The sequence below is a fragment of the Papaver somniferum genome, chromosome 4 (genome assembly GCF_003573695.1).
Source record: "Papaver somniferum cultivar HN1 chromosome 4, ASM357369v1, whole genome shotgun sequence".
Classification (NCBI taxonomy): domain Eukaryota; kingdom Viridiplantae; phylum Streptophyta; class Magnoliopsida; order Ranunculales; family Papaveraceae; genus Papaver; species Papaver somniferum.
In genome coordinates, this window is record NC_039361.1 from 26,469,239 (window position 1) to 26,494,487 (window position 25,249).

General features: G+C 36.8%; 1 long non-coding RNA gene across 13 annotated transcripts; it reads right to left on the bottom strand.

The window, feature by feature from the left end:
• Positions 1-3,363: 3,363 nt before the first annotated feature.
• Positions 3,364-7,229, bottom strand: LOC113274998. Of its 13 annotated transcripts, none has more exons than XR_003323372.1 (8): positions 6,681-7,229; positions 6,510-6,587; positions 6,307-6,398; positions 6,109-6,168; positions 5,279-5,311; positions 5,135-5,180; positions 4,818-5,013; positions 3,364-4,574 (listed from the first exon to the last, which is right to left on the bottom strand). It is a non-coding gene; the product is annotated as an uncharacterized LOC113274998 (long non-coding RNA). The 13 variants fall into 13 exon arrangements; XR_003323371.1 differs by having other exon boundaries at positions 5,279-5,919; XR_003323376.1 differs by having other exon boundaries at positions 3,364-3,982; positions 4,381-4,574; positions 5,135-5,919.
• Positions 7,230-25,249: the final 18,020 nt, after the last annotated feature.

The following is a 25,249-nucleotide window of genomic DNA, read 5'->3' on the forward strand; positions in this document are numbered from 1 at the left end:
GACTAAAATAAAACATTTATAAGTTTCTTATAAGTTATACTTTTAAAATTTGAGTATTTTGCACATAGTCATCTATACTTTTACTTCTCGTGAGAGGTTAAAATTCATCGGCGGACATATAGGTAACGGTAGCCTCACTTTAATAAAGGGCATGCAGTAAAAAAAGATTATTGTCCAGTTAAAATTATATACAGTAGGTGGATCCAAGGTATGAACCAGAAAAACAGGGGTAAAGTCTGGCTGCATAGCTTCTTTTCTTTTTACGCATGGCGGTGTAAGGTAAAGCATCATGACCTCCAAACTGTCCGATGCTTTTGTTGCTGTTCATTCGGCTGCAACGTTGAAGGGAAAGTTAAATGATGAAACCGAAACTCCCAGACACCTGCAACGGACAAAAATTCATCGTAATAAAACAAAAATGTCTGCTCAGAATTTTTTTTACAACTTTCTAAATTATTTTGATATCTTAGATTATGGTAAAAATAAAATTCTATAAGAATAAATCTAGACTTACACATGCTAATATGAAGATACACTTAAAGGATTTTCATGACATTGCTAGGTTGTTGACAATAAATAAAGCCATAAAATTTCCTGTCACAATAAGGAATGGTTAGAAAATGGAAGGAAATATTAATAACGAAAACAGAGTTCCATATAAAATCTTGCTTAGAGAGGAATATAATTAAAATTCAACGTGTTAAAAGAGCTTGACTGCATAATTAGGGACACCACATGCACAGTTTGTCCCATTTTCTCTGAAACCTTCAGTGTTAATTCACTGCAGTGCGATTCACTTTTAGAATATCATAATCATCTTATTAAAGCTTAAACTAAATCTCGTATTCTTTATAAATTGTGTACCACTGCCCATTGGGCAGGAAAAAAAAAGACTAACCGTAGTTTATAAATTAAAATGAGAAGTAACTCTACCGTACAAACTCTTTTTAGTGTATCCCTCACCCTACTTGGGATTAACTTTGAAATTCAAAAAGATACCAAGTGTTATTGGACTAAGTATCATTACCTCAATGCATTGAGCTGCTTAAGGAATACAATTACTTGCTCATCTTAACCGATACCAATTAAGTATTCGTACTGTTTAAGGAATGAAATTACTTGCTCTACTTCCGATTTTACAGGATCTGTTAAGGACGAAGCTAATAAGACGCAACTCAATTTAATTCGCCATCTTATTTTTTCATTATAGATTAATGAGGCAAACAGTTAGCAAGGTTATTGTCACATTTTTTCCAGTCGGGAAAAGTGATCCAAATAGAAAGCAAACAACAAATGAGTTGGTTAAAATCATACATTGATCCAATAACAACACCAGATAGAAACACCTTTTTTTTCCAATTGATTAAGCGATATGAAATTCAAGTTTTCAACGACATGATGTGATCTCAACAAAGATTAACAACCAAGTTATGCCTTATTTTGCAAGCATGATCAATTCCATCATTCTCTTGAATAGAATATTGTTCCTACCTTCCATCAACCATGCTAGATATTGCAAAAAGAACAATAAAAGTAAAAGCCTAACAAATTCATACCACTAAAAAGCTTAATAGAGAACCATCCATGCAGTTAGATGTTGTACTTGTTTTGTAATGCAGGAACATATAAATCAGAGAAATCTCATACTCCATTAAATGAATCTAATACATATTCGAAAATAGGATCCTTACCAAACTGGAAGATCGAGACATTTATCGAGCTGCACCACCCAACTTTTTTAGAGGGAAGCATAACACTGTATTATACAGGATCTCTGAAACACATATAATTCACAGATGTTGTATCAATTAAAACTGGATTATGCATGTTTAAATTTTATAACTGAATTCAATTAGTATATATATTATATGTCTAACTATACTTGTGTGCAAGGGAAACAAACATCAAATAGACAAAAACTAACAAAGTTCATTTTATTCAAGTGGTATCTTTTCCTTTTCCGCACTCATAACACATCTCCAGTAAAAGCCGAATGAATACATTTTATATACATCAGATTGAGCTAGTAGTTACACGAATGGGGTATGCATAGAACATCGTTGGGAAGAACTTATATGAACTACCTGATTGGGTACCGGATACCGTAAAAACCTTGTAGGTTACCCCACCCCACCCTTCATTGCATGCACTTCCGGTGGGAACAATAATTGAACTTCAGTTTCTTCTCCCAAAGGCTTCTGATACCTGTCAAATGGATAAAGCTAATAAGCTAAAATGAGAAGCTTATGGATGCAAACATATAAGAATTGTAGATGATAAATAGGTGCACCGAATAGCTCAATTGAAATCACTTGCACCATTGGATTGCCACTTCCTACTATTACAAACAAAGAAGCTTATATCCACATCCAGATTCAACTTAAAATTGAAAAAACAAACCAAAATATCTAAGAAGCAGAAATTTCTAACCATCTAATTCCTGGTAGCAAAAAAAAATATGTAACTGAGTTACTTCGGAAGGAATCAAATAGAAGTGGGGCCGATGTTGCAGTTAAAATTACAGTTTCAAATGGTGGAAGAGGAGGAACATCATCTCCTGAAACTTTTCCTAAACCCAATATCCTAAATTGCAACATAATCTTAATAGAACCCATAAACAACAGAAACTCCATAAGCGAAATTCAAAAACCCTAAAACAAAGAATCAAAAGTCCTAGATATCATATACGAAATTCAAAAGCGAGAAATACTGCTAAAAATAATAATAATCGAACCATTTGAAACTAATAGATTCAGAAATCAAACAAAAATTATAAAAATTTGTATTTGGAAGTGATTTCAGAGAGGAGAAGAGGAAAATGATCGCTGTGAAGTGGAAAAATTCAGAAAGAGGGGGTAATATCTGGCCGGCCCCGGTCGTGGATTAGAATTTCTAGAGTTAAATATAGCCACCACTTTAAAATTAGGCGTGGTGATTAGGTTGAAATCTAGAGGGTGAAACCTATAAGGAAGATCATGGTGTCTTGCTGGCCTGATCAAATTTAGTCAGCCGGTCATGTTGTTTAGATATTCATGTCATGGTATCCGGGGTCTGTGACCCTTATATTATTTTGAAAATTATCATTAAGGTCAGTTGTTTTTAGTCGGGAGTCTGGGAAATTAAGTTTCATTAAGAAATCTGATTATATTAGGAAGAATGAACAAAGACAAATGGAGATCGTATAAATATTAACATCTGCACATAAACACTCTCAAGTTTAGTCTCTTTTTGTGATGTTTCTAGTGTCATGGTCTTAGGCCTCTTGTCTCAAGTTTAGGTCTCTTTTTGTCTCTTTTTGAGATTAACATCCTACACTGGGGTAAAGCTTTAAGAAGGTTAATAACTTTATATCTGGAATATAGATGGAAACAAAAAAAATCCATAAAAATTTCCATTTCATGAAATTTTCTCATGAATTGTCTAGCGAATCTCCTCTCTATAAAATACAACATATACCCCGTATATAGAATATGATACATATAATCTGAATGATACATAAAATCTGAATCCCTTCATATTCTAATCAACTTCAAGAAGAGAAACCTAACCACTGACGTTGCTTCCTCGGTGGCTGATGCAATTGCATGGAATGTTGTTTGTCCGTCAACAAACCATTGAGCCCGACAAAGAACAAAAACGACCAGGATGATACCAACCATCTGTAGGCCAACCTGGCATCATTACTTTTAGTTATATCGTTATTCTCCAATTATCGCAAGATACCTGTTTAATAAGATTGTCAACTGCATTACTGACATCTCTCTGTGGCTGTTCACATGAACCAACTATCCAACTCATACGGTTCAAAATATTGCTAACCTATCCCACCCTTATTCTTCTTGCTGAGATATTCTATCATAGTTATAACTGCAAGAGGAAGAATAAGAAGGCGCCCGATATTTTGAGAATCTATCATAGCTTACCTTTATTGTGTTTCCTTCTTTTTGAGAACGCTTGGTCGATCCTCGACTACTACAAATGCCTGCATTATTTACCCATGCTCTTGCATTTTAATGCAAACAAATTTGACACATTCGCCAATTGCATAATTTTTGGCTGCCACCAAAACTACTTACAGGAAACATATGCTCTTTGTATTCACGTACACAGAAAAATCAAAAAAGAGGCACTTCTTACATGAACACATAAGTATGCAAGCAGAAAAATTATTAGATTCAAAAGATTCATAAAAATTATGCAGTTAGACCACAATGAAAGGTTTACTCAGATAGATAGCAGGTTCGTTCTACACTGGTTGGAAGCACCAGCGTATTATCTGGAAAACTATCTATAGTCATATTCTATCGGCATGACTAAGAATAGAATATCAACAGTAAGAAGACCGGGAGACCATCTTCTGAACCAAGGAGATAAATATACCTTCTCGTCATTAAATTGATGTTGATAAACACGTCCAACTGAGCCCTCTCCGGTACCGATATCCAGCTGAAGCGTTTACTGTGGAACTAATTGAGCGGCATTCAGTTTCTGTACATATAACAAGTTTGCTTGAAAATTCATCTTCATCAAATGATTATGGTCACTTTAATGGTTGTCAAATCACCCATCAATCCCTACAAAAGAGATGAATTTCTGTTATACTTCTTGTTGAGGATGAAGGGTATGCAACATCCTTCAATAAAATAAGGGTATGCATAAAAAGGTAACATCAAGATTTCGATTGCTTTATCTAGATTGTTCTTGAGAAAATGGGCCGAGCAGGTTGTCTATTTACTATCACGTTTAATCTTAGCATTCAGCACCAAATCAACAAATCAAAAGAGATGTACCTAAAAGGTGAGGGTCGGTCTCGATACCTGAGAAGGAGTGCAACTACATTACGGAATACTCGAAATCTAGTAGCTCATTTAAGTTCATTCTCATTGTCACCACTGGGAACAAAAAAGTGCAGGTCTTGAATAAACTTATAAATGTCGATGTGGTTATCAAACTTCGTTATCTCCCCAGATATGGTTAACATTTATATAGCAGATGGTAAATATTTCGCTTTGACTGCCATTTGAAGTGACATCACAGTTAACATGGGAAAACTGGACATGAAGAAAACTTAACCAACAAAATTATTGTTAACATTCAATGCAAATTCTAACATGGGAAAATTAGTGAAAATTACCTCTGTTTGATACTATTGATCAATTTGTGCTTGGACGCAAGATAAACTGGAGGAGAAAATGATGGAACATTGATTACTGTTAAAGGGAAGAATACGAGCAGCATTGAGATAAAACTCTGTTATCCAAACATAATAAAATGGCACCTGTTTCAACGCTTTTCCATCGCAGTCCAAATACTGGGACATGCATAATTTTTATAAATGGTGGATATATTCACAACAGTAAGATAGAAACACCACTCATATTTTAAATTATATACAGATGAAAATTCTCTTAAGGTACGTAGACATACAATGCTTCACATTCCCATCATAAGCTTCTCTTTCTGTTGGATCACTCATAACCTGATAAGCTCCTTGAGGTACCTTTTGCAAAACTTACGCCTAATAATTAATCAATCAACAGTTTCTTTCTAGACAATGTAAATCTACTTTCTAGACATTAATGTAGCAGCAAGTTTATTTTCCCTTTTTGATTAATGGTTTTCTTTACTGCCCTCTACTAATGACCTGATTCTTTCTTTACTACCCCTGAGAATTTACCCTAGATTATAATAAAAGAGAGAATAAGATTAAGGGGTTTCTTCACTGACTTATTTTCTCTTTTAAGCTTACTTTCTCTCGCTGTCAATTCAATGGCAGTAACCTCCCCTTACGTATATTTTGAGCGGTTAGTAGGTTCTTGAATTCGAATTCGAGGGTTTCGATTAAGAAGTTCCATTGGAATTATCATCTAGGTTCGTATGAGGTTCAGAGGAGAGAATCTAGAGTGGAGGAAGCTTAACCTGGAAATTTTAATAAGGAAATCTGGTTTAGGATTAAGATTTTAGTTTGGGACTGTGAAGTAATACAACTGATTCTATAACATTACAACTAAAATATGAGGAAAACATCAATATAAAACGATGAAAATCAAGAGAAACAAAGAAAACTCTAGTGATAGAATAATAGGATTTCAATATGTTTATGTTTACCTTTTTCTGGTAATCCTCTTCATCTCCTTTCTTATTCGACTTCGCATCTTAAATCACCCCCTAAATATTCAACAACAAAGAACAAAAGTAATATGAACAATAGGTATTTACCTGTGTTGTCAAGCAAAACAATAACTTTCTACAGTCCTAGAGAATTTTCAACATTGAGTAATGCCAAAAGATAAGTAGTATTATTACCTTAACATATCATAAACAATAACCCCACCATCTCGTTAAATTTACTCCATAGGCTTGCATCCAACAATGTTTTACTAATTGGCCAACTGTGCCTGCATATTACAGAATTGAGTAGTATGTTACAGAATTGTCAATAAGATTATGAATAATAATGTGTCGATATTGAGTAGTATGTTACAGAATTGAATTGCAGAGAAGATTACCTTTGTCTATTAGACATCAATAACTATCAAAAACCTTCGAAGATGCATAATAATAATGGTATCTTCACTACGACAAACCTATAAAACACATGATTTTTGAATGTATAAGTAATTTTGAAATCGAAATTCAATTGAAATTGATAGGGAAAAAAAATAGAGAAATATTTGAACCTGGAATATTTTTTCTCGATTGATTTCTTCATCTGGTTGAAAATCGAGCTCAACCCAACTCTTATCATCATCCAAGAACTCTCAAACGCCCATCTTCAATTAACCCATTCTCATTCTTACCGATTCAGACACAGCCTCAGCTGCTCTTCCCAAAACCAAACCCTAGATTCTGAAAATTTTCAATTATTTTGGCTTAATCATCAATCTCAGTTGTCAATAACCCTTATCTCGACAAACCCATATCAATTTCCGCTCCGATTCCTGCTTCAGTTTCATCTGAAATTTCCATGAAGAAGTAAACATATTTCTCAACATTATTACGATCAGATACATCAGATTCTGGATTCGACAATCCCCATTAGAACCAGCTATAGATTAATCCTCCTTGAAATAACTACTTCTTTACAGAGTTTGAGATCGACACAAGGTTAAAGAGAAAAGAGGAGAAAAAGATTAGTGTTAGGTTTCTCAATAAGGATTAAAAGAACAAAGCCTAGAATTAATGTATCTTCTTCTCATATCTATTCTTCAGAGAGACGAACATATACACCTTCGGCAGGAATTGTTGTTTCGTGAATTTGGGAATTTGAAAAAAAAACACAACCTATCATTCGTAGCCGTCCAAGTCAAACCCAATCAGGACGATAAGGACCGCTGGATTACCATTTTCGGTAAATTCTGTCCACTCATTGACTCTTTGATCAAGGAGATAAATACCACCTTTTTTTATTACATTGATTCTTATCAAACAATTTCACATGACTTATCGTTACATGTTACAATTGTCACGGCCAGCTGCCTAGTGGTATATTTTATTCTATCATCAACATCAGTACGATTAGTCCGACGTCACTGTAGTACAGTGGTAAAGTCATCGGGTGATGACACCAGTGACCTGAATGTTTCATATTGAAATTTCGGCAGTATAAATAAAATAGAATCCCGTGGAAGTAGTGGTACGTGCAATATGTCATATATTGTTTTCATACTGAAATTTTGGCAGTATGTCATATATTGTTCATATGTTATTTCTACAGGTTGAAACTCCGCAACATACCCAAGAAACTTAGAAGCATTAACCAAATAAGGTTACTGCTGATGTAACCATTGATCTTTGTTTTATGACTCACTTGCTGGTTTGCTTCTATTACGTTCTCTACATCCTGGCTGGTTATTGCTGGAATTTCAGCCACATAATCATCGTTTATTACGCTTAAATATGACTATAAAATTACCCTTATGCTGAAAACATTCATAGCCCTAGTATTAGCATATCTTACAAATTAAACCACCATAAACAAGGCATTCTTTCCATTCTAAACATCTGGTATGTTCTGATTTAGGTACATGAATATCATAAGAGGGATTTCTGATTTAGGTATGATAAATATGTATCAATACAACTTGTACTCTTTACGTTTCTGAATAAGGCATCCTCAATAGCAGCATAACATAATACACAATTCCATACAAGTATAGAAGTAAGAAAGAAAAACATCAAGTAATTAAGGGTTCATTGACTTAGCTTCTACTTCAATTTCCTCTTACTAGATTAATGGCTAATCACAAAATTCTGGATATATATGAAAGAGGCTAGAATAGGGCTTAGTCATCACTTGATAGTTATGTGTCATCCAACTTGTCCATCATTAGTTGGATGACACCTCACTAGGTGAGTCATGCTTAGTCAACATGACACCTCAACTAACATTAAGCTAATCTAATTCCTGTATATAACTCTAATCTTTCCTTAATCTGGCATATACTTAATCCAGTTTAGATTAGAATTAGTCATAGATTAACTTAGCTAAGCCTGATTTGTTGCTAAACCAACACAAATTCCAACATCTCCCACTTTGGTTAGCGACAAATTCTTTACTGAAAGCTGCAGGCTCAAGATAAAAGTACGTTAGCAATCGACTATGAAGACCTACACACCATTTAGGAGATGCATACACCATTTCCATAATCAGAAAACTAAGACGTACAACAATTCTGAGCTAAACTTTATGCATTTAACTGATCTTTATAACAAAGATTTGTATACTTCAAAATTGAGTATTCTAGATGATTTCTGAAGAGATCGTTCGTCTCAATTAAGGGACTTCCTCATAATCATAACTGAGATCATTATATCCGATGCTAGAGATTTTCCCATGATCTCAAAAGATCTGCCAATGTCTCATTTAAGAGACTTCTTTATCTTTATTATTACAATTGAGATTGTATCTCATTCGAGAGACTTCTTTAGGTCTTAATCAAAAAACTTCTTTAGTCTCAAAATAATTGTTTATATCTCTACTCTTTATTATCTTAACTTAGAATTTACACCAATGTCTCAATTAAGAGACTATACAGTAAAATAAATTCTTAATGATCTCCGAAGAAATCTACACCAATATCTTAATTAAGAGATTACAGTAAATGTCTCGATCTTAACTGAGATCTGCCAATGTCTCTGTTAAAAGACTACCGCAAGTTCTTTATGATCTCAACTGAGAGATCTGCCAATGTTTCTGTTAAGAGACTACAGCAAATGATCTATACCAATATCTCAGTTAAGAGACTACAGTAAATGATCTACAAAAGAGATCTGCTAATGCCTCAATTAAGAGACTGCAGCGAGCTCAGATTCTTTATGAGATGTCTCCCAAGAGACTTTCTGTGCTCAATATGAGCTATGTCGACTTCTTGTACTCAGTATGAGTTATGCCGACTTTCTGTAGTGTTCTCAATAAAATATAAACAACATGAACAAGTGTAAATGATAAGAAACAAAATTATCATACTCCCACTGTTCTTTAGAGCTCTGCCATTATTTATACTTTATCACTATTTGTACAGATAGTATGAATTGCTTTCAACAACAATAACCATCACTGTTTAGATGATATGAACTATATTGTCAAGGTAGTAATCATCTCTACCGAAAGATGGCATAACCCCTGTCACAATATCCAGAGTTTAAAACCATACACATTTAAACTTTAGAACAATTCAATACCATCAAAAATTCACCTTTGGGTGAACCCATGATACAAGAATCTGAAATTGCTAAGTAAAAACTTTTACACGCATCAAAAACAATGTATGGAATATGATTCATTTCAAAGATTATTCCTAGTATGAATTATTCACTCTAAAGTTATCTGAAATGAATCACCATCAAACTAAAACATACATGCTTATTATCAGTCAAACAATTGTACACATACAGACGAAACAAATAGCATGTATTCCATATGAATGATATTAACAATACTAGCATATGAAACTTCATATAACTATAAATCAGAACTAACAATCATCATTGAAACTTCATGATAGCAAAATTTTGATTCCAGACTACAACCACAACTTCACCTTTGGGTAAACTTGTGATATACCAAGTCCAAACAAAAAAACAAGACTAATCAGCTTATACATAATACTCAAGGGATTTTTAAACTTTGGGTCTTCGACCTATCATTTACTATGTATAAATAGATCATCTTGCTACATTACAGACGTTACATGTATGATTAACCTTTGGGTATCATCATACGAACAAAATCTGAAACGCAAGTTTACATAGTCCTTTCATAACAAAATATGTAGCTTTTATCATCTCCCAAGTATCACTTTGGCGACACATGGAAACGATATAAGTTACATAGACTACTACAATCATCACTTATTCTCATTAAATTTCTTTCATCACTCTCAAAGCATCACTTTGGCAACGCTTAGTCAAATAATGAAAAAGTACAGATTGCATACAATTACAATTTTCAGAAAACTGAAAATTAAACGACATAGTTAGTATACTATGAAGTCTAAATCTGTACCGCAAAGGAAAACATACCTTGAATGTGACTATAGCTGAAATACCTGACATCAGAGTAGAGGAAGTCACATGTAGAAAAAAACCTTCAATGACCACACTCAGGTGCTACACAGCAACAAGCCACGATTGAGCGATTCCCATAGTACGTAGTAAAACTCAAAGAGCCAACCAGTACTGTCTCCGACATCTCTCTGACTTTCCTTGCCTTCATTATAATCCAGATTCCGATTGATTGCCGTAAACCCATGGAAATCCTGAGCAGAGGAAAAACTTTTGCTCCCACTGAACCAGGGAAGTATTCATGTCAAATACATTCAGGAATCAACCACCCATATGATTATAAATCAGCAGACTCTCATACCCAGGAACATTCTGAGTTGTTGTGTCTCAATGATCTTCATTGCTATCTTTGATCTGTTTTGAGGGTTCCGTATTTGTGCTTCTTCCTTCCTAGTCTGCAAGATGCTCTAAATAATCAAGCTTTTTCAATCTTCCCCTAAGCAAAGTTATGGTTCCTCCAACATTAGCACCAAGAGAACAATATCTCAGTGAGACCAAGAAAGTTCCAACAAAACATCCACACAACAACTGCAGTCTCCAGCTCCTCCCATTGAGTAAACAGTGACGAGCTTAAAATTATCTGTAGCCAAAATCAATGACCATCAAAGCCATCTATGTCACACACAAGCTGATTACAACACATAGATGAAAATGGTGTCGTCATTCCCGGCAAACCAGCCTTTTATCCTGTACAAGTACCACTTAAATGCTATCACATGATTATTGACACGGGTGTTTCCGGAGTTATTTGTCTCAGTTATCTAACCAGTGTTACCAATCTCTACAAACTTGTAGCGAAAAAGAAAGACGAAACAACCGTCGCAAAAGCATTGCCATTGCGGCTTTGAAATAACAAATGAAGCTTTTTCTTGCACTTCATGTTCTTGCTGCCTTTCACTTGCTGCCTGAGAAACAATAGGTGATGACGGCAAACATGCTTCATCAACAGAGATTTTAGTAACTTCTTTACAGTTGCTTATATAACTTTGCAGCCCATAGTTTCAGACTTTCCACCGTTACTCCATCCATATTGCTAATAAATTCAGTACACAACCATTCCCACTAGAACTCATCAACTTCAACTGCTCTTATGTTCATGAACATCTAGATTTGTCGACCCGACAAACTTAAGCTTGAACAGGAAGACCATGACAAACTGTAGAACAATCGACACATAGAAAACTCCATGTGTAACTAAATCAAAACAAAAATGTATGTTCCCTAGTTGAAGAACATTAAATAACTAGGGGAAATAGAAGTAGAATGTTGGAATTTCAGCTACATAATCATCGTTTATTACGCTTAAACATGACTATAAAATTACCCTTATGCTGAAAACATTCATAGCCCTAGTATTAGCATATCTTACAAATTAAACCACCATAAACAAGGCATTATTTCCATTCTAAACATCTGGTATGTTCTGATTTAGGTTCATGAATATCATAAGAGGGATTTCTGATTTAAGTATGATAAATATGTATCAATACAACTTGTACTCTTTACGTTTCTGAATAAGGCATCCTCAATAGCAGCATAACAACATAATACACAATTCCATACAAGTATAGAAGTAAGAAAACAAAACATCAAGTAATTAAGGGTTCATTGACTTAGCTTCTACTTCTATTTCCTCTTACTAGATTAATAGCTAATCACAAAATTCTGGATATATATGAAAGAGGCTAGAAGAGGCCTTAGTCATCACTTGATAGCTATGTGTCATCCAACCTGTCCATCATTAGTTGGATGACACCTCACTAGGTGAGTCATGCTTAGTCAACATGACACCTCAGCTAACATTAAGCTAATCTAATTCCTATATTTAACTCTAATCTTTCCTTAATCCGGCATATACTTAATCCAGTTTAGATTAGAACTAATCATAGATTAACTTAGCTAAGCCTGATTTGTTGCTAAACCAACACAAAGTCCAAGAGTTATCTCTGTTAGACTTTATGTTGGTTTGCAACAAATTAGGCTTAGGTTAAGCTAATCTGTGTTTAGTTATAATCTAAGTTGGATTTAGTATATGCCAGATTAAGAATTGATTAGAGTTATATAGGGATTAGATTAGCTTAATATTAGTTGAGGTGTCATGTTGACTAAGCATGACTCACCTAGTGAGGTGTCATCCAACTAATGATGGACATGTTGGATGACACACAGCTACTTAAATATTGACTAAGCCCTCTTCTATCCAGAATTTTGTGATTTTCCATTAAGCTAAGCAAGAGAAAATGGAAGTAGAAGCTAAGTCATTGAATCCTCAATTACTAGATGATTTATGTTTTCTTCTTCTTATACTTACAAAATTATGTATCACGCTTCTGTTCTGCTCTTACTGATATTAATCAATCTAGAAACAACTAAGATTTGATTGTGTTGTTATTAGAGATAATGTTTAGCTAATGATAGGAAGTAATGATTTATTTCATACCTAGCCATTTCAGATGTTGTAGAGCATGTAGATACTATGGTTAATACTTGATTTCAGCATATGAGTTCTATATAATCATGTTTAAGAGTAAAACATATTGATTATGAAGATGAAATTCAAACAATCTCATGCCCTGGTTCTTTATCAGTTCTTTATTGCGTTAGTTCAAGAGTGCTAGCTAATGTTCCACATTGTATTGCTTCACAAAATTAGCGGTTAAACTTAACTATTTGCAAACCTTGATAAATGGTAGAAGTTTGCACGCCACTGTTGAAATTTCTGAAGTATTTGATGTTCATGGTAAATGTTGTAGCTGCTTTTTGTTGTTTATGGATTATGTTTCACTCCATTGTCTTGCTCTGCTAGACAACAAGGACCAACTTGAGCCAATAACTATTAACATATTCAGCAAGTAGTTGACTCCTAAAATAACACCTTTGGTGGAAATTTATGTTAGTTTTTTTTTCTTTTCTTTATGGAGATTTTAACCATGTTCTGACTTGTTCAACTTTTTCTCTGGTATTTTTGTTTCACCTTAAATCCAGTCTCCATTGTCCCAAATTCACCTTATAAGAATCTGGTTAGATTTCTTGAGTTTATGGAGCTCACATGTCTGTATCGAAGCAACAAAATGACTTTTTGACCAACAAAACACTTGGAAACTTGTGAGACAGTTAGAAAGAACTTTATACTTATCAACTAGATGAAATAGGTTTATTTATTATATACAATTGCATAAGGGTACGTTTGGAATATTCAAATAAGAATTCATATGTGTCGCACATGAATGGACGAAGGGTTAAAATATTTCGTTCAATGCAAATCCTCGACCGAGCAAGTTGATAAGGAACTCCAGGTTTATTCAAGTACATCTATTTTGTCATATTATCAGTTAGTCTATTACTCCCTCGGTTCCAAAATAATCATTTTCGAAAATACTAAATTAATCGAGGGAAAGCTCGAAAGTAGTTTCAAATTAGAAGGACGGAGCCAGTGAGCTTTACTTGGCTTATCACATATCCCAACAATAAAATGTATGCTTAATACTCCCTCCGTCTCTATTATAAAGGCGGAGAAGTGATGAGTGCCAAATAATGTATATATTTATCCCTTTTTGTTGGCATTTAACTCATCTTTTGTGCAGTAATTCTACATTTTATCCCATATTCTGTATTTTCATTGTTTTCAAGAATAAATATTTTTCTTACTTAATTTTGCATTTTTAGGTAATAAATAAAGTCTGGATGACTTGCGGAGCGGAAAAGAGCTGAAGAGTGGTGAAAAGCCGGAAGAAATTACGCAAGGAAGCCGCAAAGAATGGAGCGCACGTCCAAAAAGCTAGGAATGGGCTCAAGAAGGAAGAATTGTTCTTAAAGAAGATATGGGCTTGGCATACCCAAGGTCCAAAACCCTTACCCAAACCCATTTTCTATATCCATACCCGCTTCCATTCTCATCCGTTAGATGGGATTACATCGAAATCCAATGGTCGCTTCAGTAGAGTGCATCAAATAGCGATACTTCCGCTAAACACTACAGCACCTAACCTCGATCTTCGCCGTTAACTTCGTTGTATCAAGACATCCGACGGTCGCTACCAGACTCTTCAGGGGTAGCCATCCGATTCACCTACCAGCTTCGCATCCAGTGACTCAGATTCGCCAACATCGAATCTTGATATCCCGCCTAACACCCAAGTATCGAACACCTATACCCTTCAGCCAAACGCACCGTACCCAAATTCTCATCTTCCTCCTTCGAGCAGTCGAGCTCTGCTCCTGCCAACTCCACCACCATCACCCTGCCACTGCCATCGCCACCACCTACTCCATAGCCACCTAAACACCACCACCAACTCCACTATAATCACTCCCCCCATCTTCTAGCCATCTATCCTACCAATTTCTTTTCTTTTCTTTCTCAGAGAACCCTAGGAAAGAAATTGGTACAATAGCTCGAGCTAGAAAGAGAAATTGAAGGCATGGGAAGGAGCAGAGAAGGGAGAAGAAGCATGGGTTGAAGACGGACTCGTCTTATCACGTTTGGTAAGTTCGAAAATCAAAACCCTAGTCTACTGTCAATTTGGAGGAATTTATTAAAAAACCCTAATTTTCTGTTAGGGAGAGCATCAGAAGATATGGGTCTGATTTGTACTGTCAAATTAGGTAGAAACAATTTACCTAATTTCTATTTGATTTTAGGGATTTTTTTGGGAAGAACCCTAATTTTGTAATTTGGGGGAAAACCCAAATTGGGTCTGTGGGTATAAATAGAATGGACTGGTGTGATGTAAAGGCTTATGCTGGAATAGCCAGTGTCCAGAACTTTGATGTTCTGCATATGTTCATGTTCTGTTTTGTGTAATGTTCATGTTCTGTTTTGTGTAATGTTCATGTGTTTAATTCCTTTCCCTGTTTTAATATCCTGTTGTTGTTGTTGTTAATGTGATGTTTTGGGAGAACTGGATTAGCCAGTCTCTCCAATTTATGTGTTGTTCCATCTGTTTTCTCATGTTCTGAGTTCACTGCTGAGGCTCAGATGAAGCTTTAGTGGACTGTTAGGTAGTGGAATGCTAGGTTAGAGCCTTAGTGCAGTGTGTTGATTGAGCAATGGGAAGAGATTGATGCTCATAGTGCCTGTGATTGATTGTTCTGTCAAAAGACAGTCAATGCTAGGGGCAAACTAGTGAGCAAATTAGTTTTCCTCCCATTCTAGATGTATGCATAGGATTTTCAACTCAACCTAGGATCACATTGTTTGGCTAGGACACAAGGGTGGATTCAAAGCCTTAGCTTAACCCACATTTTGTTTTCACAGTCACTTGCAACTTAACTGTTTTGTTACTTCTTCTCCTCCCTGCCCTTGGCTCACAGCCTTGGTTTCTTTGGTTTTGTTTCCTGTTTTGTCACTGTTTTGAATCTCTTGTTTTGTCAACTGTTAGATTCTCAAATGTTAGGATTAGTTTACTGTTGTGTGTCAATGCTAGGTTAGAGCCTTAGAGCATTGAGTTGATTGAGCAGTGGGGAGAAACTAGTGCTCACTAGTGACTGTGAGCAAGCTGGTTCTCTTCCCACTCTAGATGAATGCCTAAAGCCATTGCCTTGGCTTTGCTTTTTTTTTTCCTTTTTTTACTTCATTGTCAGCTTATCTCCACACTCCTGCCCTTGGCTTGTAGCCTTGGTTTGCAACTATCTCTGTTTTGTTATTACTTGGCTTGCACTGTCACCATTGCTGCTTTCTTTCCTTTCCCTTGTTGTGCACCTGCTCCTGCTGTGCCAGCCACCACTGCTGCTGCAACCTGGTTTCCACTGCTGCTGCTGCTGCAACTGAGCTTGGCTCACAGCACAAGCCCAGTTCAGTCCACAGTTAACTCCAAAGGCCTAGTTACTCTCAGGTCAAAAGCTAAGCCCAGGAACAAAGCCCAAAAGCCCAAATCCAGCCACTGTTTGGTTTACAAGCCAACTGAGTTCAAGGCTCAGTTCAATTCACTTGAACCCAAATTCATTACATTTCCAAAGGCCCAGATCCTTGACTGAATCCAAAGCCAAGTTCACAGTTCATTCCAACATCATTCAAAGGCCCAAGGCCTAAAGCACTTCACCATTACAAACAAACCCACTAAGCCCAAAGCACAATTAGAAGCCCAATAGCAAATTTAGAGCCCAAATAGCTAGAAACTCCAAACACACCCAGTCTCTGTGGATCGACCCGTACTTGCACGAGCTACAACTGACGACCGTGCACTTGCGGTATTACTGTAGGCCCGTTTCATTTCGCTTAAATTTCACACTTTCCCGGGTCCATCAAGTTTTTGGCGCCGCTGCCGGGGATTGGTGCTGTGTTTTTCTTGTAGTTTTATTAGCTATTTTTGCATTTCACTGCATAGCATTTGCATCTGCATCTGCTTCACTTCATTTGCTGTTGGACTTGCTGTTCTGAACCTGTTTTCCTCTGCTGGGACGCCACCAAGGAAAAGAACCAAAGCCCAACTGGGTTTTTGCAACAATATCAGAGCAGCTGGGCTGTGCTTAAAAGGTAACCCATTTAAGAGAACCCGAATTGTGGGCTTCCAATTTTTAATTGTGGGCTTGTAATATTAAAGCCAATTTTTGGGCTTTTTATTTTCTGTTGGGTTTGTAATTAATTTTGGTGGGCTTGTTTGTTTAATTTATGGGCTTGTTTAAATTCTTTCATTGGACTGGTATTTTGGACTCTGGGTTTAAACCCAGCTGAGCTTGTAACCGATTGTGGGCTTGTTTCCACTCAAGAGTGGACCTCGAAACCAAAGTTTTAAAACAAACGTCGGGCCTTAACCAACTGGGCCAAATTAAACTTTCAAAATTAAAACTTAGTGTTTCGTGGGCCGCAGCCTTCCTCCCATTCCATTAAAGAACCAACAGTGGGCTTGCTCCCATTCAAAAACCAAATTTTATTTTCTTTTTTAAAAAAAAAAAAAAAAAAAAAAAAATCCAAATGTCTCCCGACAAAACCAAATTTTTCCAAAAAGTCCAATCCCATTAAAACCAAATTTTCTTGTAGATAATGTGTTAGTTAAATTTCCTTTTGTATATATTTTGTGCTCATCCATTGGACTCCGAATATGTTGGAGTTTTGCCTTGGATAACGGAGTTTTAATTCTGCTTTCGCCGAAATCGGGTATTCTCTCTCCTTTTACTCTACTCAGCATGTCCCTTTCCATATGTTGCATTTTAATTCTTTCCATATTTTGAAACATTGAGGACAATGTTTAGTTTAGGTTTGGGGGTATAGAGTAGATACCACGATAATATGCCATAATTGAAACAAAACTCCATCTTTTTGAAAAAATTGAAAAATTCCAAAAAAAATTAAAAAATGAAAATCATAAAAATGGAGCTCATTTACCTTGAAATGTTGACTCTTGTGCAAATATGTAATTATTAGGAGTCTTAGTCTAGATATTTAGGCACCCTGATTCTAGCACAATTCACATAGTGATAAGAAATTTGCACGCGCACGATCTACCAATACATGTATAGCCTCGATCTTCAAGGTGTTTGATAGGAAGTCACGATTGCCAATCACTTTAGAATACTGAACGAAACTTGACTAGCTTGTTCTTTGGTTGGTTGGGATAGAAGGTGGAGGTTACATTAAGAAAAACAACCATCGAATTTAACTGGGTGCATCAAAAAGGGCTACCTCTTGTAAAATGTCATGTAATCTTTTGTTTCCTTTTGTATATGTATCAAAAGTGTTTCCTTTTTCAAAAAAAAAAAAAAAAAAACGATGTATATATTCAGAAAAAAATATCAGAAAAATACAAAAAAATCAAGTATTGTTCAATTCCATCCTCTCTTGTTCCAAAAATAAAAGAGAGTAGTCAATGTAAATAAGAGTTGTAAAGAGTCATTTTGTTGTTTCATTGTAATAAGCAAGGAGGGTGTATGCCATTGATGTACAACGCGAGTAATTGTGAAATACCTCCAACTCATTCACAATTCTCGTAAAGTCCGGACAGCTAGCTAGATTTCGACCTTGGTTCTTAGCCTGAGAAACTATCTCTTGGTGATTAGTAGTCATAACTTCAGATCTTTCTTTACACATGTGTAGATACACTTTACACTCTTATCACATGTCTTTTTTTGTTATCAGTGCTAGGATTGTGCCTTTGATAGCTAGATTGACATCTCCATTTTGCTGTGAGCTTAAACTGACTTGCACATGTCACATTTGATGGAATCTGAGCTTATATTTTGACCTAGAACTTTGTAGGTACGTTCTAAACAAACCTTCACGAGACTTAACTCGTCCACTAGGGACACTTAGTGGTTTAAAAGGCTTAGTGCATACTCTAAATGCATTCGAGAGACCAGCGACAGTGGTATAGGTAGGATTTCCTTAGTTTTGTTTTACTTGAGGACAAGTAAAATTCAGGTTTGGGGGTATTTGATGAGTGCCAAATAATGTATATATTTATCCCTTTTTGTTGGCATTTAACTCATCTTTTGTGCAGTAATTCTACATTTTATCCCATATTCTGTATTTTCATTGTTTTCAAGAATAAATATTTTTCTTACTTAATTTTGCATTTTTAGGTAATAAATAAAGTCTGGATGACTTGCGGAGCGGAAAAGAGCTGAAGAGTGGTGAAAAGCCGGAAGAAATTACGCAAGGAAGCCGCAAAGAATGGAGCGCACGTCCAAAAAGCTAGGAATGGGCTCAAGAAGGAAGAATTGTTCTTAAAGAAGATATGGGCTTGGCATACCCAAGGTCCAAAACCCTTACCCAAACCCATTTTCTATATCCATACCCGCTTCCATTCTCATCCGTTAGATGGGATTACATCGAAATCCAATGGTCGCTTCAGTAGAGTGCATCAAATAGCGATACTTCCGCTAAACACTACAGCACCTAACCTCGATCTTCGCCGTTAACTTCGTTGTATCAAGACATCCGACGGTCGCTACCAGACTCTTCAGGGGTAGCCATCCGATTCACCTACCAGCTTCGCATCCAGTGACTCAGATTCGCCAACATCGAATCTTGATATCCCGCCTAACACCCAAGTATCGAACACCTATACCCTTCAGCCAAACGCACCGTACCCAAATTCTCATTCCTCCTTCGAGCAGTCGAGCTCTGCTCCTGCCAACTCCACCACCATCACCCTGCCACTGCCATCGCCACCACCTACTCCATAGCCACCTAAACACCACCACCAACTCCACTATAATCACTCCCCCCATCTTCTAGCCATCTATCCTACCAATTTCTTTTCTTTTCTTTCTCAGAGAACCCTAGGAAAGAAATTGGTACAATAGCTCGAGCTAGAAAGAGAAATTGAAGGCATGGGAAGGAGCAGAGAAGGGAGAAGAAGCATGGGTTGAAGACGGACTCGTCTTATCACGTTTGGTAAGTTCGAAAATCAAAACCCTAGTCTACTGTCAATTTGGAGGAATTTATTAAAAAACCCTAATTTTCTGTTAGGGAGAGCATCAGAAGATATGGGTCTGATTTGTACTGTCAAATTAGGTAGAAACAATTTACCTAATTTCTGTTTGATTTTAGGGATTTTTTTGGGAAGAACCCTAATTTTGTAATTTGGGGGAAAACCCAAATTGGGTCTGTGGGTATAAATAGAAGGGACTGGTGTGATGTAAAGGCTTATGCTGGAATAGCCAGTGTCCAGAACTTTGATGTTCTGCATATGTTCATGTTCTGTTTTGTGTAATGTTCATGTTCTGTTTTGTGTAATGTTCATGTGTTTAATTCCTTTCCCTGTTTTAATATCCTGTTTTTGTTGTTGTTAATGTGATGTTTTGGGAGAACTGGATTAGCCAGTCTCTCCAATTTATGTGTTGTTCCATCTGTTTTCTCATGTTCTGAGTTCACTGCTGAGGCTCAGATGAAGCTTTAGTGGACTGTTAGGTAGTGGAATGCTAGGTTAGAGCCTTAGTGCAGTGTTTTGCTTGTGCAATGGGAAGAAATTAGTGCTCTGGTATGCCTGTGATTGACTGTGATGTCAAAAGACAGTCAATACTAGAGGCATATCAGTGAGCAAGCTGATTTTCCTCCTATTCTGGATGTATGCATAGGATTTTCAACTCAACCTAGGATCACATTGTTTGGCTAGGACACAAGGGTGGATTCAAAGCCTTAGCTTAACCCACATTCTGTTTTCACAGTCACTTGCAACTTAACTGTTTTGTTACTTCTTCACATCCCTGCCCTTGGCTAACAGCCTTGGTTTATTTGGTTTTGTTTCCTGTTTTGTCACTGTTTTGAATCTCTTGTTTTGTCAACTGTTAGCTTCTCAAATGTTAGGATTAGTTTACTGTTGTGTGTCAATGCTAGGTTAGAGCCTTAGAGCATTGAGTTGATTGAGCAGTGGGGAGAAACTAGTGCTCACTAGTGACTGTGAGCAAGCTGGTTCTCTTCCCACTCTAGATGAATGCCTAAAGCCATTGCCTTGGATTTGCTTTTTTTTTTTTCCTTTTTTTACTTCATTGTCAGCTTATCTCCACACTCCTGCCCTTGGCTTGTAGCCTTGGTTTGCAACTATCTCTGTTTTGTTATTACTTGGCTTGCACTGTCACCATTGCTGCTTTCTTTCCTTTCCCTTGTTGCACCTGCTCCTGCTGTGCCAGCCACCACTGCTGCTGCAACCTGGTTTCCACTGCTGCTGCTGCTGCAAACTGAGCTTGGCTCACAGCACAAGCCCAGTTCAGTCCACAGTTAACTCCAAAGGCCTAGTTACTCTCAGGTCAAAAGCTAAGCCCAGGAACAAAGCCCAAAAGCCCAAATCCAGCCACTGTTTGGTTTACAAGCCAACTGAGTTCAAGGCTCAGTTCAATTCACTTGAACCCAAATTCATTACATTTCCAAAGGCCCAGATCCTTGACTGAATCCAAAGCCAAGTTCACAGTTCATTCCAACATCATTCAAAGGCCCAAGGCCTAAAGCACTTCACCATTACAAACAAACCCACTAAGCCCAAAGCACAATTAGAAGCCCAATAGCAAATTTAGAGCCCAAATAGCTAGAAACTCCAAACACACCCAGTCTCTGTGGATCGACCCGTACTTGCACGAGCTACAACTGACGACCGTGCACTTGCGGTATTACTGTAGGCCCGTTTCATTTCGCTTAAATTTCACACTTTCCCGGGTCCATCAAGTTTTTGGCGCCGCTGCCGGGGATTGGTGCTGTGTTTTTCTTGTAGTTTTATTAGCTATTTTTGCATTTCACTGCATAGCATTTGCATATGCATCTGCTTCACTTCATTTGCTGTTGGACTTGCTGTTCTGAACCTGTTTTCCTCTGCTGGGACGCCACCAAGGAAAAGAACCAAAGCCCAACTGGGTTTTTGCAACAATATCAGAGCAGCTGGGCTGTGCTTAAAAGGTAACCCATTTAAGAGAACCCGAATTGTGGGCTTCCAATTTTTAATTGTGGGCTTGTAATATTAAAGCCAATTTTTGGGCTTTTTATTTTCTGTTGGGTTTGTAATTAATTTTGGTGGGCTTGTTTGTTTAATTTATGGGCTTGTTTAAATTCTTTCATTGGACTGGTATTTTGGACTCTGGGTTTAAACCCAGCTGAGCTTGTAACCGATTGTGGGCTTGTTTCCACTCAAGAGTGGACCTCGAAACCAAAGTTTTAAAACAAACGTCGGGCCTTAACCAACTGGGCCAAATTAAACTTTCAAAATTAAAACTTAGTGTTTCGTGGGCCGCAGCCTTCCTCCCATTCCATTAAAGAACCAACAGTGGGCTTGCTCCCATTCAAAAACCAAATTTTATTTTTCTTTTTTAAAAAAAAAAAAAAAAAAAATCCAAATGTCTCCCGACAAAACCAAATTTTTCCAAAAAGTCCAATCCCATTAAAAACCAAATTTTCTTGTAGATAATGTGTTAGTTAAATTTCCTTTTGTATATATTTTGTGCTCATCCATTGGACTCCGAATATGTTGGAGTTTTGCCTTGGATAACGGAGTTTTAATTCTGCTTTCGCCGAAATCGGGTATTCTCTCTCCTTTTACTCTACTCAGCATGTCCCTTTCCATATGTTGCATTTTAATTCTTTCCATATTTTGAAACATTGAGGACAATGTTTAGTTTAGGTTTGGGGGTATAGAGTAGATACCACGATAATATGCCATAATTGAAAACAAAACTCCATCTTTTTGAAAAAATTGAAAAATTCCAAAAAAAATTAAAAAATGAAAAATCATAAAAAATGGAGCTCATTTACCTTGAAATGTTGACTCTTGTGCAAATATGTAATTATTAGGAGTCTTAGTCTAGATATTTAGGCACCCTGATTCTAGCACAATTCACATAGTGATAAGAAATTTGCACGCGCACGATCTACCAATACATGTATAGCCTCGATCTTCAAGGTGTTTGATAGGAAGTCACGATTGCCAATCACTTTAGAATACTGAACGAAACTTGACTAGCTTGTTCTTTGGTTGGTTGGGATAGAAGGTGGAGGTTACATTAAGAAAAACAACCATCGAATTTAACTGGGTGCATCAAAAAGGGCTACCTCTTGTAAAATGTCATGTAATCTTTTGTTTCCTTTTGTATATGTATCAAAAGTGTTTCCTTTTCAAAAAAAAAAAAAAAAACGATGTATATATTCAGAAAAAAATCAGAAAAATACAAAAAAATCAAGTATTGTTCAATTCCATCCTCTCTTGTTCCAAAAATAAAAGAGAGTAGTCAATGTAAATAAGAGTTGTAAAGAGTCATTTTGTTGTTTCATTGTAATAAGCAAGGAGGGTGTATGCCATTGATGTACAACGCGAGTAATTGTGAAATACCTCCAACTCATTCACAATTCTCGTAAAGTCCGGACAGCTAGCTAGATTTCGACCTTGGTTCTTAGCCTGAGAAACTATCTCTTGGTGATTAGTAGTCATAACTTCAGATCTTTCTTTACACATGTGTAGATACACTTTACACTCTTATCACATGTCTTTTTTGTTATCAGTGCTAGGATTGTGCCTTTGATAGCTAGATTGACATCTCCATTTTGCTGTGAGCTTAAACTGACTTGCACATGTCACATTTGATGGAATCTGAGCTTATATTTTGACCTAGAACTTTGTAGGTACGTTCTAAACAAACCTTCACGAGACTTAACTCGTCCACTAGGGACACTTAGTGGTTTAAAAGGCTTAGTGCATACTCTAAATGCATTCGAGAGACCAGCGACAGTGGTATAGGTAGGATTTCCTTAGTTTTGTTTTACTTGAGGACAAGTAAAATTCAGGTTTGGGGGTATTTGATGAGTGCCAAATAATGTATATTTATCCCTTTTTGTTGGCATTTAACTCATCTTTTGTGCAGTAATTCTACATTTTATCCCATATTCTGTATTTTCATTGTTTTCAAGAATAAATATTTTTCTTACTTAATTTTGCATTTTTAGGTAATAAATAAAGTCTGGATGACTTGCGGAGCGGAAAAGAGCTGAAGAGTGGTGAAAAGCCGGAAGAAATTACGCAAGGAAGCCGCAAAGAATGGAGCGCACGTCCAAAAAGCTAGGAATGGGCTCAAGAAGGAAGAATTGTTCTTAAAGAAGATATGGGCTTGGCATACCCAAGGTCCAAAACCCTTACCCAAACCCATTTTCTATATCCATACCCGCTTCATTCTCATCCGTTAGATGGGATTACATCGAAATCCAATGGTCGCTTCAGTAGAGTGCATCAAATAGCGATACTTCCGCTAAACACTACAGCACCTAACCTCGATCTTCGCCGTTAACTTCGTTGTATCAAGACATCCGACGGTCGCTACCAGACTCTTCAGGGGTAGCCATCCGATTCACCTACCAGCTTCGCATCCAGTGACTCAGATTCGCCAACATCGAATCTTGATATCCCGCCTAACACCCAAGTATCGAACACCTATACCCTTCAGCCAAACGCACCGTACCCAAATTCTCATATTCCTCCTTCGAGCAGTCGAGCTCTGCTCCTGCCAACTCCACCACCATCACCCTGCCACTGCCATCGCCACCACCTACTCCATAGCCACCTAAACACCACCACCAACTCCACTATAATCACTCCCCCCATCTTCTAGCCATCTATCCTACCAATTTCTTTTCTTTTCTTTCTCAGAGAACCCTAGGAAAGAAATTGGTACAATAGCTCGAGCTAGAAAGAGAAATTGAAGGCATGGAAAGGAGCAGAAAAGGGAGAAGAAGCATGGGTTGAAGACGGACTCGTCTTATCACGTTTGGTAAGTTCGAAAATCAAAACCCTAGTCTACTGTCAATTTGGAGGAATTTATTAAAAAACCCTAATTTTCTGTTAGGGAGAGCATCAGAAGATATGGGTCTGATTTGTACTGTCAAATTAGGTAGAAACAATTTACCTAATTTCTATTTGATTTTAGGGATTTTTTTGGGAAGAACCCTAATTTTGTAATTTGGGGGAAAACCCAAATTGGGTCTGTGGGTATAAATAGAATGGACTGGTGTGATGTAAAGGCTTATGCTGGAATAGCCAGTGTCCAGAACTTTGATGTTCTGCATATGTTCATGTTCTGTTTTGTGTAATGTTCATGTTCTGTTTTGTGTAATGTTCATGTGTTTAATTCCTTTCCCTGTTTTAATATCCTGTTGTTGTTGTTGTTAATGTGATGTTTTGGGAGCACTGGATTAGCCAGTCTCTCCAATTTATGTGTTGTTCCATCTGTTTTCTCATGTTCTGAGTTCACTGCTGAGGCTCAGATGAATCTTTAG